General features: G+C 41.7%; 1 protein-coding gene across 1 annotated transcript in view; it reads left to right on the top strand.

The window, feature by feature from the left end:
- CREBBP (CREB binding protein) overlaps positions 1–14,875 on the top strand; it is a 126,536-nt gene that overhangs the window by 58,024 nt on the left and 53,637 nt on the right. The gene's annotated exons all lie outside the window — the stretch shown is intronic.

The raw sequence follows: 14,875 nt of genomic DNA, 5'->3' as shown, positions 1-14,875 counted from the left end.
TTAGTGGCAGAATCCTTTCACTGCAGGTTCCTCTGCCTGCCTCTGCGGCTTCAGGGGACTTAATTCCTGAGAGTGGTGTGCTTGTCAAGGGCAGGTTCGGACCAGACTGGAAAGAGGCTTCTGGTTGCCTCCACCTGTGCCTGGGCTGGAGCCCTTTGGGCTAGGGAAGGCTTCTCTCTCCCTTGGCACTGTTGACGTTTGGGGTGGGATCTTTCTCTGTTGTGGGGGCCATCCTGTGTATTGTGGGATGTTTAACAATATCCCTGGCCTTCACCCACTCGATGCTCACAGCCCTGCACCCCGACCCCCCTGTAGTTGGCCCCAGTTGAAAGCCCTGCTCCGGGGAATGGTTGGGGGAGGCAGTAGCAGTAACATCTCATCCTTCTGTCTGTGACATCTAACAGATAAAACCAGTTCTCTCCCCCCTCCCCCCGCCTTGGCCTTAGCAGGCTACCCGCATGGTGAACTGGGGAAGTATCTTGGTGTATGGGAGCCTAGCCACCACTTTCCCACAGGGGCACGGGTGGACTCTTGGAGAGATCCGCAGCTGGTGCCTTTGGAGTGAAGTCCTCAGACGTTTACTGCGGGGCTCGGGGCAGGCTTCACCAGGCCAGGTGACCCAGCCACGGACTTCACGCTATTGGGCGCAGCACAGGAACCAGAGGGGACTGACAGAGAAGCAGGGCAGCAAGTGCACATAATTTGCCTAATATCTTTCTAAGTGCTTTCTCACCCTGTGTTTTACCTTATTCTTTTGACAGCCTCTTGAAAGACATCATTACACCTCCCATTTTACAGATGTAGAGGCTGAGGGTCTGAGGGCTTTAGGTTCGTTCAGGGCTATGTAACTTCTTGTCTGCAAGGCCCAAAGCTTCTTCAATATGTCCTGGTGTCATGTTTTAGTGGCTCCGAGCCCTTTGGGGTGTGTTTACATTCCTTATTTGCAGTTCCTCAATCATGTTTTGTTGTCTTCCTTGAGTTTTCTAAATTGTTTCTGGCCCCTTGGAGCCCAGAGATTTTTGTACAGTGAGGGAGAGCAGTTACCAAAGATCTAAATTTCTTTAATTAAAAAAAAGAAAAATTTGGAGCCTTGAACATATTTGTGTTTTTTGCCATGCTTTGGGGAGTGGTCTTTTAAAGCCCAGCTAGGTTCAGCATGCCAAACAGTTGAGCTCAGGACTCTGATACCGAATCACCTGGTGCCCTGGTTGAGCTCTTTGTGGAACGATTGACACTTGGTCACTGACCGAGGGACTCATGCTTGTCTCCTCTCCTAGAGGATTCCCGCAGCACTGGTGATGCTCAGGAAGCGAGGGGATGTGGCCGTTCCTTTAACTCGTCTCATTTGTTGAGCACCTTCTCTGAGCCCAGGTGCATCTGGAGTGCTGGTGTGAGTTACGTAGAGCTCACCCCTCTTTCGTGAAATTGGGGGTGGTGGTGATGGAAAACAAATAATTACAAACGCAAACTGCTCCAACAGGTCTGAGTAGCACGGAGAGGTTGAGGTTGACACAGGGACCTCCTTAGGTGGAGCCATCAGAGAGAAGGCCGCACCAAATAGGGGGTTTTAAGGGCAAGATTGGAAGGATGAGCAGAAGCCACGGAGACCCCAGGGCACTGGGAGAGCATTGGCTTGTGTAGGAGCCAGCAGAAGTCCAGTGGGAAGGGTGAGAGGAAAGCGGTGTGAAGTGGATATTGGGGGCTGGGCAGGAGCCGTCTCAAGGAGGGCCATGGGTGGCAGTGGCCACTGCAGTGCTCTAAGCTAGTGGAGATGGGGGCCTGGAGGCCATTGATTACAGAGGGGACAGGAGACCAGATGAGATTTGCCACTAGAGTGGATGTGTGGGGTCACCGTGTGAGATGACTTGGTGGGAGGCGGGACCATTTACAGAGCTAGCGGAGGAACAGACTGGGAGAAGGGTGATGAAGGGGAGGGCATTCGTAATTCCACTTAAGACATGCTCCTCTTGAGATGCTTGTGAGATGTCTAGGTGAAGAGGCCAGGCAGATGGGTGGACATACAAGTAGGGCAGCCACTGTCCATCGGGAGCTGGCGGTAAGCATGCTATGGTAGAAGGGCTGTGGAGTGGATGCCATGGCTTGGAGGGGAGCACAGGGAGAGAGACCAGGCAGAGGAGGAGCTGGCAAAGGGGACAGCAAGGGACTGATGTCACTGAAACCGAGAGAGGAGATCGTTTGGACAGGCAGAGATGGTGGCGGCTGAGATGGTGAGTGAGATGAAGGCCAAAGAGCGTCGCTGGAATATGCAGGGGATCTGTGGGACGGTCAGGAAGCGTGGAACATCTTCCGTGAGACTTAAGTGTGGCCCGTAGTCATGGAGACCTGTTGATCACCACGGTCTATGGGCTGCCTCTGGGATGTGCTGCCTGGAGCTCCAAAAGTTTCAGAGACCCTATTGCAAATGGGGTCCTTTTGAGGGCATATATATCCCCAGGACAATATTCAAAAGCAAATACCACATCTCCCTAAATTTTCACCTGGATTTCGTTGCAGCTCTGTCTTTGGCCATTTTATTTGTAATTTCTTAACTTTCTACAGATTTTTGAAGCTTCTTAGAACTTTTACCATATTATTACATTGTATTTCATGATTCTGAGATGCAAATTTTTTTCACAGTTGTAGCATCTTTGAAATCAGGATGTATTTTAGAAACAAGTTTTAGGTCTAATAAGACACAGTATGTATACTAACTACGTTACTTGTTCATAATTGGAATTAATAAGAGTGACAACTATTAAATATATATTCACTATCTAGTTTTCTAGGATAGCTCACATGGATATAAGAATTTCAAAATTATGTAAATTTTACTGACAAAGAAGAACAGGTTTGGGCAGGGGTATAAGTTGGGTTATCTTTCTGTGGCCTGACTTCAAGGTCCATGTGGGCCTTCTCAAAGGAGAGATTTGCCTGAGAGTGCGTGGGGTGGGGGAGAGTTGTTCCAGGGCAGTCCTCTGGAAGAGGAGGCCACCTGATTCCTTGGTGACATTACCCTTCTTGCCGTTTTCACCTGAAAAAGTCATAACACGGAGAGCAAGGGAGCATTTGCAGGAAGGAGGGAAATTCAGACATCATTTGGCACTGGATTTGTCAATTAGGTCATTGCTGACCTTCATGATGGGTCTGGGATTGTTTTAAAGGAGCACTGTTTCGAAGTGGGACACATCTTGGGCTTATCTAATCTAAGAAGGTTTGGTGACCAAAGGGACCTTATCATCAGTTTCTCTCACAGAGTCTCCTGTGGGGCTCCCCATTGCGGTCTCCTACAAGGGTTCTTTCTTTCTATTTTTTTTTTTAACATCTTTATTGGAATATAATTGCTCTACAATGGTGTGTTAGTTTCTGCTTTATAACACAGTGAATCAGCCATACATATACATATATCCTCAGATCTCCTCCCTCTTGCGTCTCCCTCCCACCCTCCCTATCCCATCCCTCTAGGTGGTCACAAAGCACCGAGCTGATCTCCCTGTGCTATGTGGCTGCTTCCCACTAGCTATCGATTTTACATTTGGTAGTGTATATATCATGTCACTCTCTCACTTCGTCCCAGCTTACCCTTCCCCCTCTCCGTGTCCTCAAGTCCATTCTCTACATCTGCATCTTTATTCCTGTCCTGCCCCTAGGTTCTTCAGAACCTTTTCTTTTGTTTTTTAGATTCCATATATATGTGTTAGCATGCGGTATTTGTTTTTCTCTTTCTGACTTACTTCACTCTGTATGACAGACTCTAGGTCCATCCACCTCACTACAGATAACTCAATTTCGTTTCTTTTTATGGCGAACACTCCATTGTATATATGTGCCACATCATCTTTATCCATTCATCCGTCGATGGACACTTAAGTTGCTTCCATGTCCTGGCTATTATTGTAAACAGAGCTGCAGTGAACACTGTGGTACATGAATCTTTTTGAATTATGGTTTTCTTAGGGTATATGCCCAATAGTGGGATTGCTGGGTCGTATGGTAGTTCTATTTTTAGTTTTTTAAGGAACCTCCATACTGTTCTCCACAGTAGCTGTATCAATTTACATTCCCACCAACAGTACAAGAGGGTTCCCTTTTCTCCACACCCTCTCCAGCATTTATTGTTTGTAGATGTTTTGATGATGGCCATTCTGACCCGTGTGAGGTGATACCTCATTGTAGTTTTGATTTGCATTTCGCTAATGATTAGTGATGTTGAGCATCCTTTCATGTGTTTGTTGGTGATCTGTATATCTTCTTTGGAGAAATGTTTATTTAGGTCTTCTGCCCATTTTTGGATTGGGTTGTTTGTTTTTTTGATATTGAGCTGCATGAGTTGCTTGTATGTTTTGGAGATTAATCCTTTGTCATTTGCTTCGTTTGCAAATATTTTCTGTCCTCCATGTCCAGTTTCTGATCACTGAGGGAGCAAGACTTGAACTGATTGAACTTTGTGAACCCAAGGGTCTCCTCTTTGTTGTTGTCTTTGATTGGCTCATCTCACAGTTTTAGTTGCCCTGTGGAGGTGCTCATGTTCGCATACCATTGTCCACTAGCTCCTTGTACTTCACAAGCATGAATTTAAAATCACTGGTGGTCTAGTATTTCCCTCTACCCTAGGACTGGGGAGAGTGCTTCCCAGTACTCTAGTCCTTCTCTGGAAACGACGAGTGAAGAGTCTTGTCAGCTCTTCACTGTGAGAGCAGTTTCTGTAGAAAATCACTCTGTGGCTATGAATTATGCCTCAGTAATTGAATTGGAAAACAGGGGACAAGGTTGGGAAGTGAGCACTTGCCTGTAATTATTAGCCATCCAAGTGTTTTTGTAATTTTAGGAGTTTACCTTTCGTATTCTCAACTTATTGCCTTCACCTGTAACTTGAAGATCTCTGAGAAAATGTGTATGTGAGGCCTTTGAAGAATAACTTTTAGTTCTAAAATTCTTATTAGTACCTGTATAAATCCTTTCTACTGTTTTAACTCATCCCCTTTTGTTTTGGCAATAAAAATCAGCTGGGAAACATAGCCTAAGCACAAAATATGATGTGTTGCGAATATCAGGAAACTATAAATGGAGAAAAATTAACAGTATTCTTTGATATTAGGAACCAACTGTATGTATTGCAAGTACTCAATCAAGATCATTTAACGTCTTTCCAAGATGAGTTTCCATTAACCAACAGTGTCTTTTCTAGGGTCTAATTAGCGTAGCCTTTTCTTCAATGAAACTTTCTGGGTAAAACAACATAAATTATCTCCAGAGACATTCAGCCCTCTCACTTCATGTAAAGTAGAGACTCGGTAGGAAGGTTCTTCATGTCTAAACAAGCTGCGCCCACCACATACTAGTGTTGGAATTTCTGCCTGCTCGATAGCAGCAAATACAGGTGTTTCTGGAAAATGAAGTGACCATTTTAAGAAGAACTCAGTAGACACCTTAAAAGATTGTATTAAAAAAATTAAAAATAAATTAAAAAATATTTTTAAATAAAAAATATATTTTTTAAAAGGAAGAAGAACTCAGTAGATAGCACATTTAATGGATCTGGAAGGAGATAGTTGTAGCTACCAAAGATGTAAGTGCAATACTGTGTCTGAAGAGCCAGGAACCACAACAGTCTTTTTGCAGCCCTAATTACCCTAACTTCTTTTTACTTTTTTCCACAATTATCTGAAATGGCCCTAAGGCTCAAGTCACCAAAAACTAATTTTTCAGTCAAATGATTAATTTGCCAAGTTATCAAAAACTTACTGTAATAAATGTTCTTGAAGAATATGTTCATATATATTGATGGTCAAGAAGATTATTCCTTAAAAGTTTTTAGTAGATTGGTAATTCTCATTCGGTGAATGGACCTGATGCTGTGAAGACCCCTTAACTCAGTTAAGACCTGCTGGTCTGGTTGGCCTGTCACCTTGGCTGTTGGAATAGATTCAGCAGCTTTTACCTTTTAGGGTTTCTTTGCACAGGTGCATTTGACCACTCAGCCCTCCATGGCAGACTGACTCTCTGGGTTGGAAGGAGTGACCTTAGGGTAGGGGAGAGAGTGGGTCTGTCCACTTGTCAGTCCTGTGCCTTTGCCCTCTGGCTCACCCATCGAGTTTTCTTTCTTGACTTAGCCATTTGTTTTCTGCTGTGAAATCACAGCGTTTCTGATTTGGAAGATTGCTTAGAAATCATTCTGGTCCAGCTTGCTCATTTTAAATTATTTCCCTATTGAATTTAAATCTTAAATTGTAAGGTAATCTTATTTTTTAAAAAAATCAACAAACACCAAGCAAAAAGGAGAAAACACAAGAAACATTATTCCTTCTATCTAAACAACTATGTTCTGTTTCTTACCAATTGATCTTTATCATCTCAGGTGATTATCACTTCTTCCTAGTTTGATAGCTCTGCATTTAATGAGCATATTCTTTATTTTATGACTGCAAAGCTTTGTGTACCCAGCTGTTCTAGGGTCCTTCTGGGGGAATCAGAACAAGCAAATATTGCAGAACAACGCTTTGTCCCGCCTGGTATTTGCTTTGGTGTCATTTTCTGACTTTTAAGTGGAGGTTGGGAAGAAGTAAAGTTTCCAGGTGGGCCAGGGGAGTATGTCAGAGGAGTGTGGGTCTGGACTCCATCAGTAATGTAGAAGGTCTGGGCCAGGTTGATCCTGAAGGGCCATCTCTAGGAATCCCAGCCCGACATGAATTGGGGGCAGTGGTTGTGTGTCAGGAGGAAGCACTTTCATTCCCTCTTCTGTCTTGGTCAGTGTCTGCTTCTTACTGTTTGCATTACAGGGTCCTTTGCAGACATTATAATCTGTTCTTGGACGCTTCATGGAAAATAACTTCCTTTTCTAGAAAGAATGCCAGAATAAACTTTATTATACATACTCCTTGTGCATATCTGTGATTCTATCCTTAGGATAGAATAAAGGGCATTTTAAAAAATGGGGTTGGTGCTGATTACTCAGACCTATGTAACAATAGCACAACCCTAATAAAAATACATCAAACTGCTTTAAAAATTAAGGAATACACCAGAATAAATATAAAATGTTTGTGTTTCAAGGTCGTGTGATGGACAGGGGTGTAAATGATGGTTGAGTTATGGTGACAAGTGACACATGCAAAGAGCAAAGATCTAGCAAAGATTGAAAAGGGGTGAGTGGGCTGTACCCTCCACAGCCCTTAGATCGTGTGCTTTGTGTTCACCTGCTGTTACTCATTGTTCAAAATGTTGACAAGCAGGGGTGGGGGGGTCACGATTGCACCAATGTGACTCCCACGCCATGGTAACCTCCCCCTTCCATGATTAGGAATTGCATGTGATCTGATGGGAGTTACTGAAATGCAAATTTCATATGTTTTAAGGCCTTTAATGGATACTGTTATATTGCCTTCCAACAAAAGCCACGAACCAGGTCACTAGTATCGCACGATGCTCCCAAGGCTGGGGATTATCACTCTGTCCTTTGATAGGAGGAAACGGTGTCTTTTTATTTTGATTTGCATTTCTTGATTACTGGTAAGAATTAAAGTACTTATGTTTAGTATGCTGTTATTTTTTGAGTTGCTTAGTTCCTGTCCTTGGCCAGTTTTTTTGTTAGATTCTCTTAGAATGCTTTATAAAGCAAGGTGGGCAACCCTCTGACAAGGTGGGCAGCAGGAGGGTTAAAAGGTGGGCACTCTGCCACAACTACTGAAGCCCGTGCGCCTAGAGCCCGTGCTCCGCAACAAGAGAAGCCACTGCAATGAGAAGCCCGCGCACCGCAACGAAGAGTAGCCCCTGCTCGCTGCAACTAGGAAAAGCCCACGCACAGCAACGAAGACCCAGTGCAGCCAAAAATAAATAAATTAATTAAATTAAAAAAAAAAAAAAAGGTGGGCACTCTACTGCTAGATCTCCCTCTCCACCACTGCCCAGTGCCACTTTGGGCCCTGAGTTAGTCCTCCCTTGGGGGTGGGTGGGTGGGTATTAAGTGAGCTGATGCTGTTGGGCGCTGAACACAGAGCCTGACACAAAGTCCTTGAGAAATAAAGACTGGCCAAGGAGAGGAAAAAGAATAATACCTGCAGTGTTATTTGCTTTGTCTTGTGTGTTTCAGATATTTTTCCTAGTTTGTTGGTTGCCATTACAGTGGCCTGGCCCTGGTGCCTTCCCGTTATGCATGGCTGCCGCTACATCAGAATCACCTGTGGCCCTTTTGCTCTTAAATGTTTTGTTTTATTCTAACTGTAAAAGTACATACATGTTCATTTTGGAAAATCTTTAAAAAGTAGAAAGCTAAATATAATAAAGCACCCCCTGTGGAACTTTAACAAATAGAAATGCCTCTGGCTCCGCCCCAGATTTGTGAATCATAGTCTCTGGAAGGGACAAATGGGGAATCTGTATTTGAAGAGGTTTTACTGGGGATTGGTTAGGAGTCACTGCTTTACATATTTTTATGAAGGCCTTTCCCACTTTTGCATTACAAAATATTCATTTAACACTTTGTAGTACCTTTACAATTTTATTTTTTATATTTAATTATTCATTGTTTTCTCCTGATTCTTCTGATCCCCACCCCCCGCAAAGTGGAATGTTTTTTGTTTATAAAAATAGTGGACACTTGTAAAACATTCAAACAATACATAATTATAAACACGATCCCACCCCTGCCCAGAGATAACCACCAAATAATCTTAACAAAGTTTTTCTAAGAACAGGTACAAAATATAAAGTTAATAAAGAAAAACCAAATGACTTTATGGTACTATTTTATAACTTTCCTTTGTAGCTTAATATGTTATAGACAGCTTTTCATGAAAGCATGAAGGTCTACATTATTATTGTTACTAATTTTGTTTGCCTCAAATAATCATTTTGCTGTATCTCACAATTTTTGGTGGGTCAAGGATTTGGATAGGGCTTGGCTCTGGGCCCTTACGTTCCATGTGGCTTTGACTGGGGTCACTTGAGGTCCACCTTACTTTTCATGACTGCATATGATTTCATGAGGTCTGTAGCCATAATTTTTTTTAATTAGTCCACCTTTGATAGGCATTGAGGAGTTTTCCAGTGTTCAGTGATTTAATCAAGGCGTGGTGGCTGTCTTTGTACATACATTTTAGCACACTAGTCCGGTTACTTCCCTAATAATAAATTATAAGAAGTAGAACTACTGGATCAAAAGAAATGCACATTTTTCTTTTTGATACATGTTGCTTTCCAGAGTCGTACTAAATTGCATTATCACCAAAATCTCTGAAAATTGCTGTCTCTATACCCTCATTGATACCATTTTTTTTTATCGTGGTCATATTGATAGGTGAAAGATGCCTCTTTGTTCTAATTTCATTTCTTTGATGATTAGTGAGATAGAACTCATTTTAAAACAGCTTTACTGAGATATAATTCATGTCCCATACAGTGTTCCTTCCCCCTTTTAAAGTGCACAATTCAATGGCATTCAGTGTATTGTGCGACCATCACCAACCACAATTTTATTTTATTTTTAAAATTTTTTCTTTTTTGATTAATTAATTTATTTTTTGGCTGCGTTGGGTCTTCATTGCTGCACACGGGCTTTCTCTAGTTGCAATGAGTGGACGCTACTCTTCGTTGCAGTGCATGGGCTTCTCATTGCAGTGGCTTCTCTTGTTGCGGAGCACGGGCTCTAGGCGCACGGGCTTCAGTAGTTGAGGCGCATGGGCTCAGTAGTTGTGGCTCTCAGGCTCTAGAGCGCAGGCTCAGTAGTTGTGGCACATGGGCTTAGTTGCTCCGCGGCATGTGGGAGCTTCCCGGACCAGGGATCGAACCTGTGTCCCCTGCATTGGCAGGCAGATTCTTAACCACTGTGCTACCGGGGAAGTCCGCCAACCACAATTTTAGAACATTTTCATATCCCAGAAAGAAACTCTGTACTTTTAGCAAGTTCCTTCCATTTCCCCCAAACCTTCAGCCAGATGCAACCACTAATCTATTTTCTGCCCCTATGGATTTACCTATTCTGGACATTTCATAGAAATGGAATTATACAATATGTGGTCATTTGTGACTGGCTGTTTTCACTTAGCACAATGTTTTCAAAGTTCATTCATGTTGTAGCATGTATTGGTACTTCCTTTTTTGTGGTTGGATTATATTCCATTTTGGATATATCACTTTTTTCCATTCATCAGTTGATGGGCGTTTAAGTTCGTTCCACTTTTTTGGCTGTTAGGAATAGTGCTGCTACAAACATTTGTGTACATGTTTTAATGTGAACGTATGTTTTCAATTCTCTTGGGTGTATATGCTTAGGAGGGGAATTGCTGGGCCATATGGTAACTCTAGGGTTAACCTTTTGAGGAACTGCCAGAGTGTTTTCCAAAGTTGCTGTTCCATTTGACGTTCTCACCAGTAGAGTGTGTGAGTCCAGTTTTTCCACGTGCTCACCAACAGTTGTTACTGTCTCATTTTTTAAATTGTAGCTACCCTAGTGGGTGTAAAATGGTACCTCAGTGTGGTTCTGATGATGGCTAATAGTGCTGAGCGTCTTTTCATGTGCTTATTGACCATTTGTATATCTTCTTTGGGAAAATGTCTGTTCATATCCTTTGTCCATTTTAAAAAATTAGGTTCTTTTTTTTTTTTAATCGGTTTTAAGGGTTTTTTTAATGCAAGTGCCTTATCACATCTATGGTTTGCAGATGTTTTCTCCCATTCTTTGGGTTGTCTTTCACTTTCTTGATGGTATCTTTCAAAGCATAACAGCTTTTAATTTTAATGAGGTCCAATTTATTTTTTTCATTGATGTGGTTTGTGCTTTTGGTGACATATCTAAGAATCCGTTACCTAATCCAAGGTCATGAAGGTTTACTTCTGTGATTTTTTTCCTAAAAGTTTTATAGTTTTAGCTCTCACATTTAGGCCTTTGATTCATTTTGAGTTAATTTTTGAGTATGATGTGAAGAAGGGGTCCACCTTCATTCTTTAGCATGTGGATATCCAGTTGTCCTATCCTTTTTATCACTGTTGGTTGGAAAGGCTATTCTTCTCTCCATTGAGTTGTCTTGGCACCGAGGTGTAGAACATTTTTTATGTTTGTTGTTTATTTTGTGAGGTATCTGTACATTTTTTTTTTGCCCAACTTTTTAATGGAGTAGTATCTTTTTTTTTTCCCTGAGTTCTTTATATAATAAAAAGTGCCACAACCTTTCTGGAAAACAATTTAGCAACATATATAAGGAGCTTTAATAATGGCCCTATCTTTTGACTCACTGTTTCCACTTCTCAAAAACAACCATTTTCCCTGTTTTTCACTTTTTAAGTTTTGCTCTGTTTTTCTTTATGTTAAGTTTTTCTTATTGTCATACTAAAAAAATATTTTTTTCTAGTATTTTTATCCATTTTAATATACTTCATTCACTTTAATTCACCTGGAATTTATTTTATATTTTAAGGTGATACAAGGATCAAAGATTGCCACCACAACCCTCCAGTTTAAAATACCACCTGTATAATACACTAATTTTATATGTACATGTATCTTTTTCTAGACTTATGTAAAGAAATCTATAGCTTTATAGTTTTGGTATCTGGCAGGATAGATTCCTCCTTCATTCTTAACTGTTTTTCAAAATTTTCTTCGCTATTGCAAAAATAAATAGTTGCATAAAATTATAAATTACTTTGGGGGGAATATGCAGGTTTTGTTCTGTATGTTTAAAGGGAGGTTCTTGTCTAAGCGCTTTTTTTCCATTCTCCATGCCCGCCTGGACAGTGGGGACTGAGCAGGGAAGTTGGTAGAGTCTGAAGGCTGCTTCTGACAGATTTCTGCAGGAGTTCATACACCTCTTCTGTCTTGTTGAACACCAGTCTGAGAGAGGAGGAACTTAAATGCTCCCTAAGTTTGTAAGCACTTTGCAAACTGGAATAGCCTTGAGCAAGTACATGGAGTTATATGGGGAAGGCCAAACACAGGGACACGAGACATGTCTTCTCTTCCATTTTGCTGCAGACTCAGCTTCACCATCCATTATGTTTTTTGAGACACATGTAAGCAGTGTGTAGAGCTTATTAAGCATCTACAGATAGACAAAGTATAGACCAAGGTTTGAATGTGCTGTATAGTTTCCAGCCATGCTATTTCTACATGTTGAGGTTTCAATATACTGTCACGTATAGTTCAAAATATGCTATATTAAGAACATCCCAGATGAGAAGCAATGTGTTAATTTTTAATAACTTTAAAAAGTCTTTTATAATTTAATCATAAGGTTGAGATTTTTACCAGATTTTTGTATGATATATTTTTTTTTGTATGTAGCATTTCTGTATTTTAAGAAATGGCTTGATTCTTCAAGTCAGTGCCATGAGAAAATGGGGGAGGGTGGCAGGAGATGAAGAACCTTAAAGACAATAACCAGATGTAGGGTTTGGGTCTGAATTGGGTCTTGATTTGTGCAGACCAGCTCTAAAAGACATTTTGGGGGCAAGTAGAGAAATTTATATAGGGACTAGATATTAGCAGATATTAAAGAATCCTTCATTTCGGACTTCACTGCTGGCACAGTGGTTAAGAATCCGCCTACCAATGCAGGGGACACGGGTTCGAGCCCTGGTCCGGGAAGATCCCACATGACGCAGAGCAACTAAGCCCGTGCGCCACAGCTACTGAGCCTGTGCTCTAGAGCCCGCGAACCACAACTACTGAGCCCGAGTGCCACAACTACTGAAGCCCACGCGCCTAGAGCCCATGCTCCGCAACTAGAGAAGCCACAGCAATGAGAAGCCCGCGCACCGCAACAAAGAGTAGACCACGCTCGCTGCAACTAGAGAAAGCCCAGGCACAGCAACGAAGACCCAACACAGCCAGAAATAAAAACAAATAAATAAATAAATTTATTTTTAAAAAAAAGAATCCTTCATTTTGTTAGATGTGATAATGATATCCTTTCCTCTCTATTTTTCCATATGTTTGAAATTTTTATAAATGCAGAAGAGACCTAAACAAGGATCATCTTACATTTCTCATATTCTTCTATTCCTATTGATTTCCGCTTGGACTTTCTAGTCCATGGGAATAAGTTGATCAGTTCTGAAACATTTAACATTGATACTGAATGCTGCTGGGGGCATAGTCACAGGCTATTGGAGCTTTATTTTAAAGTACCAGAAAAGAGAGGGTACAGTTTATGCCCAATCATGGGAGATTGGATAAACAAGTGTATAGCCACATGTTCACTACACATCATACTACAACTTAGTGGTATGGGACAGAACCTGGAGTAAATACGAAGCCAGATGGTTCATACGTACACATGTGCCTAGGAAAAAAGACTGGAAGAAGAAAAACCTGTCTACGCTTTAGTAGTGGACTCCTGGCTGTCAGGATTTCACATGTTAATTATTTCCTTAGTTCTTTTGCTTTCCACATTTTCTACCGGGTGCATATATTGCTTTTATAATCAGGGAAAAAATAGACAAGGAAAAGAGGCTGTTTTCTCTACCAGTCAGGAAGCTCGACCTCTCAGCTTGAACTTTGTTTTTGCTTTGGATCCTAGTTAGGCTTCCAGGGGTTGTGCTCCTGAGGGAAGCCAGGCGGATTTTCTACACACTTATTTTCTGAGTTCTCATCAAGATAAAACCAAAGCATAAAACCCTGTAACTTTTTAAAAATGAGCTTTGGTTCATTAAGAAATATTTTTATACTTGGTTTTCCCCTAATTGCAGGTGTATAGTTTTGATTCTTAATTTGGAAAATCAGAGTGGTGGTGTACTTCATGGGAGGCACTGAGTGTTGTGAAATCAGGCCAGGAGTGTGACTGTCAGAGCAGAAGATTAGAAATCCCTGAACTGTGGATTATATTGTTGCATATTAGGAACATTACACTTCTCTGATTTCACAAGTTTCTTTAGTAAATTTGTGTGAAGAATGTTGGTAGTTGGTAAAGAGTAAGAAGGTGGTCTCCACAGGTCACCTTTTCCATTTTCTTTGCAGTTAAGAGATGTGGTTGGTCATGCCTATTACTTTGAAAGGCTGAGAGCAGCTAAACTCTATTTTTGAATCTTAGCAGATCATCGAATACTTTTAGAAAAAATATTGTCAGATGTCTGCGTAGAAATTTTAATGGAAGGCAAAGCATTTCATAAGCATTAACAATTGTACTGGGTGGTTGTATTCAAGATAAGTGCTGTGTTATTCTTTTTTTTTTTTTAACTTTTTATTTTATTTATTTTTTGGCTGCGTTGGGTCTTCATTGCTGCGCATGGGCTTTCTCTAGTTGTGGCGAGCGGGGGCTACTCTTCATTGCGGTGCGCAGGCTTCTCATTGTGGTGGCTTCTCTTGTTGCAGAGCACAGGCTCTAGGTGCGCGGGCTTCAGTAGTTGTGGCACATGGGCTCGGTAGTTGCAGCGCGCAGGCTCTAGGGCGCACGGGCTTCAGTAGTTGTGGCGTACAGGCTCAGTAGTTGTGGCTCGCGGGCTCTAGAGTGCAGGCTCAGTAGTTGTGGCGTACAGGCTTAGTTGCTCCATGACACATGGAATCTTCCTGGACCAGGGATCAAACCTGGGTCCCCTGCATTAGCAGGCAGATTCTCAACCACAGTGCTACCCGGGAAGTCCTGTCTTATTCTTTTAGGAGAGGTAATGAATGCTCCAAGTATTGTCCTTCTGGTCACAAGATTATGAAATCCAAAGGGTGGCTGTGATTCTTATGCTCCATCAGATATTCGCAGTGGGTTGTGATTGGTCAGGCAATCTTTTTAATTAGGTTGAATCATATGAAATTGCCAATGTTTGGTCATTTGGGCCTAGAGAAACAACAGTTTCATATGGTTGAACCTAATGTAGTAACAGCTTTTCGTGCACTTGTATGTATTGTAGAGTGAATTGGGTTTTTGTTACTACAGTTTAGAATAAGCATCGC

This window comes from Eubalaena glacialis, chromosome 13 (genome assembly GCF_028564815.1).
Source record: "Eubalaena glacialis isolate mEubGla1 chromosome 13, mEubGla1.1.hap2.+ XY, whole genome shotgun sequence".
In the NCBI taxonomy this organism is placed as follows: domain Eukaryota; kingdom Metazoa; phylum Chordata; class Mammalia; order Artiodactyla; family Balaenidae; genus Eubalaena; species Eubalaena glacialis.
Note: the sequence above shows the minus strand (reverse complement) of the source record. Positions and strands in the feature narration are given on the sequence as shown.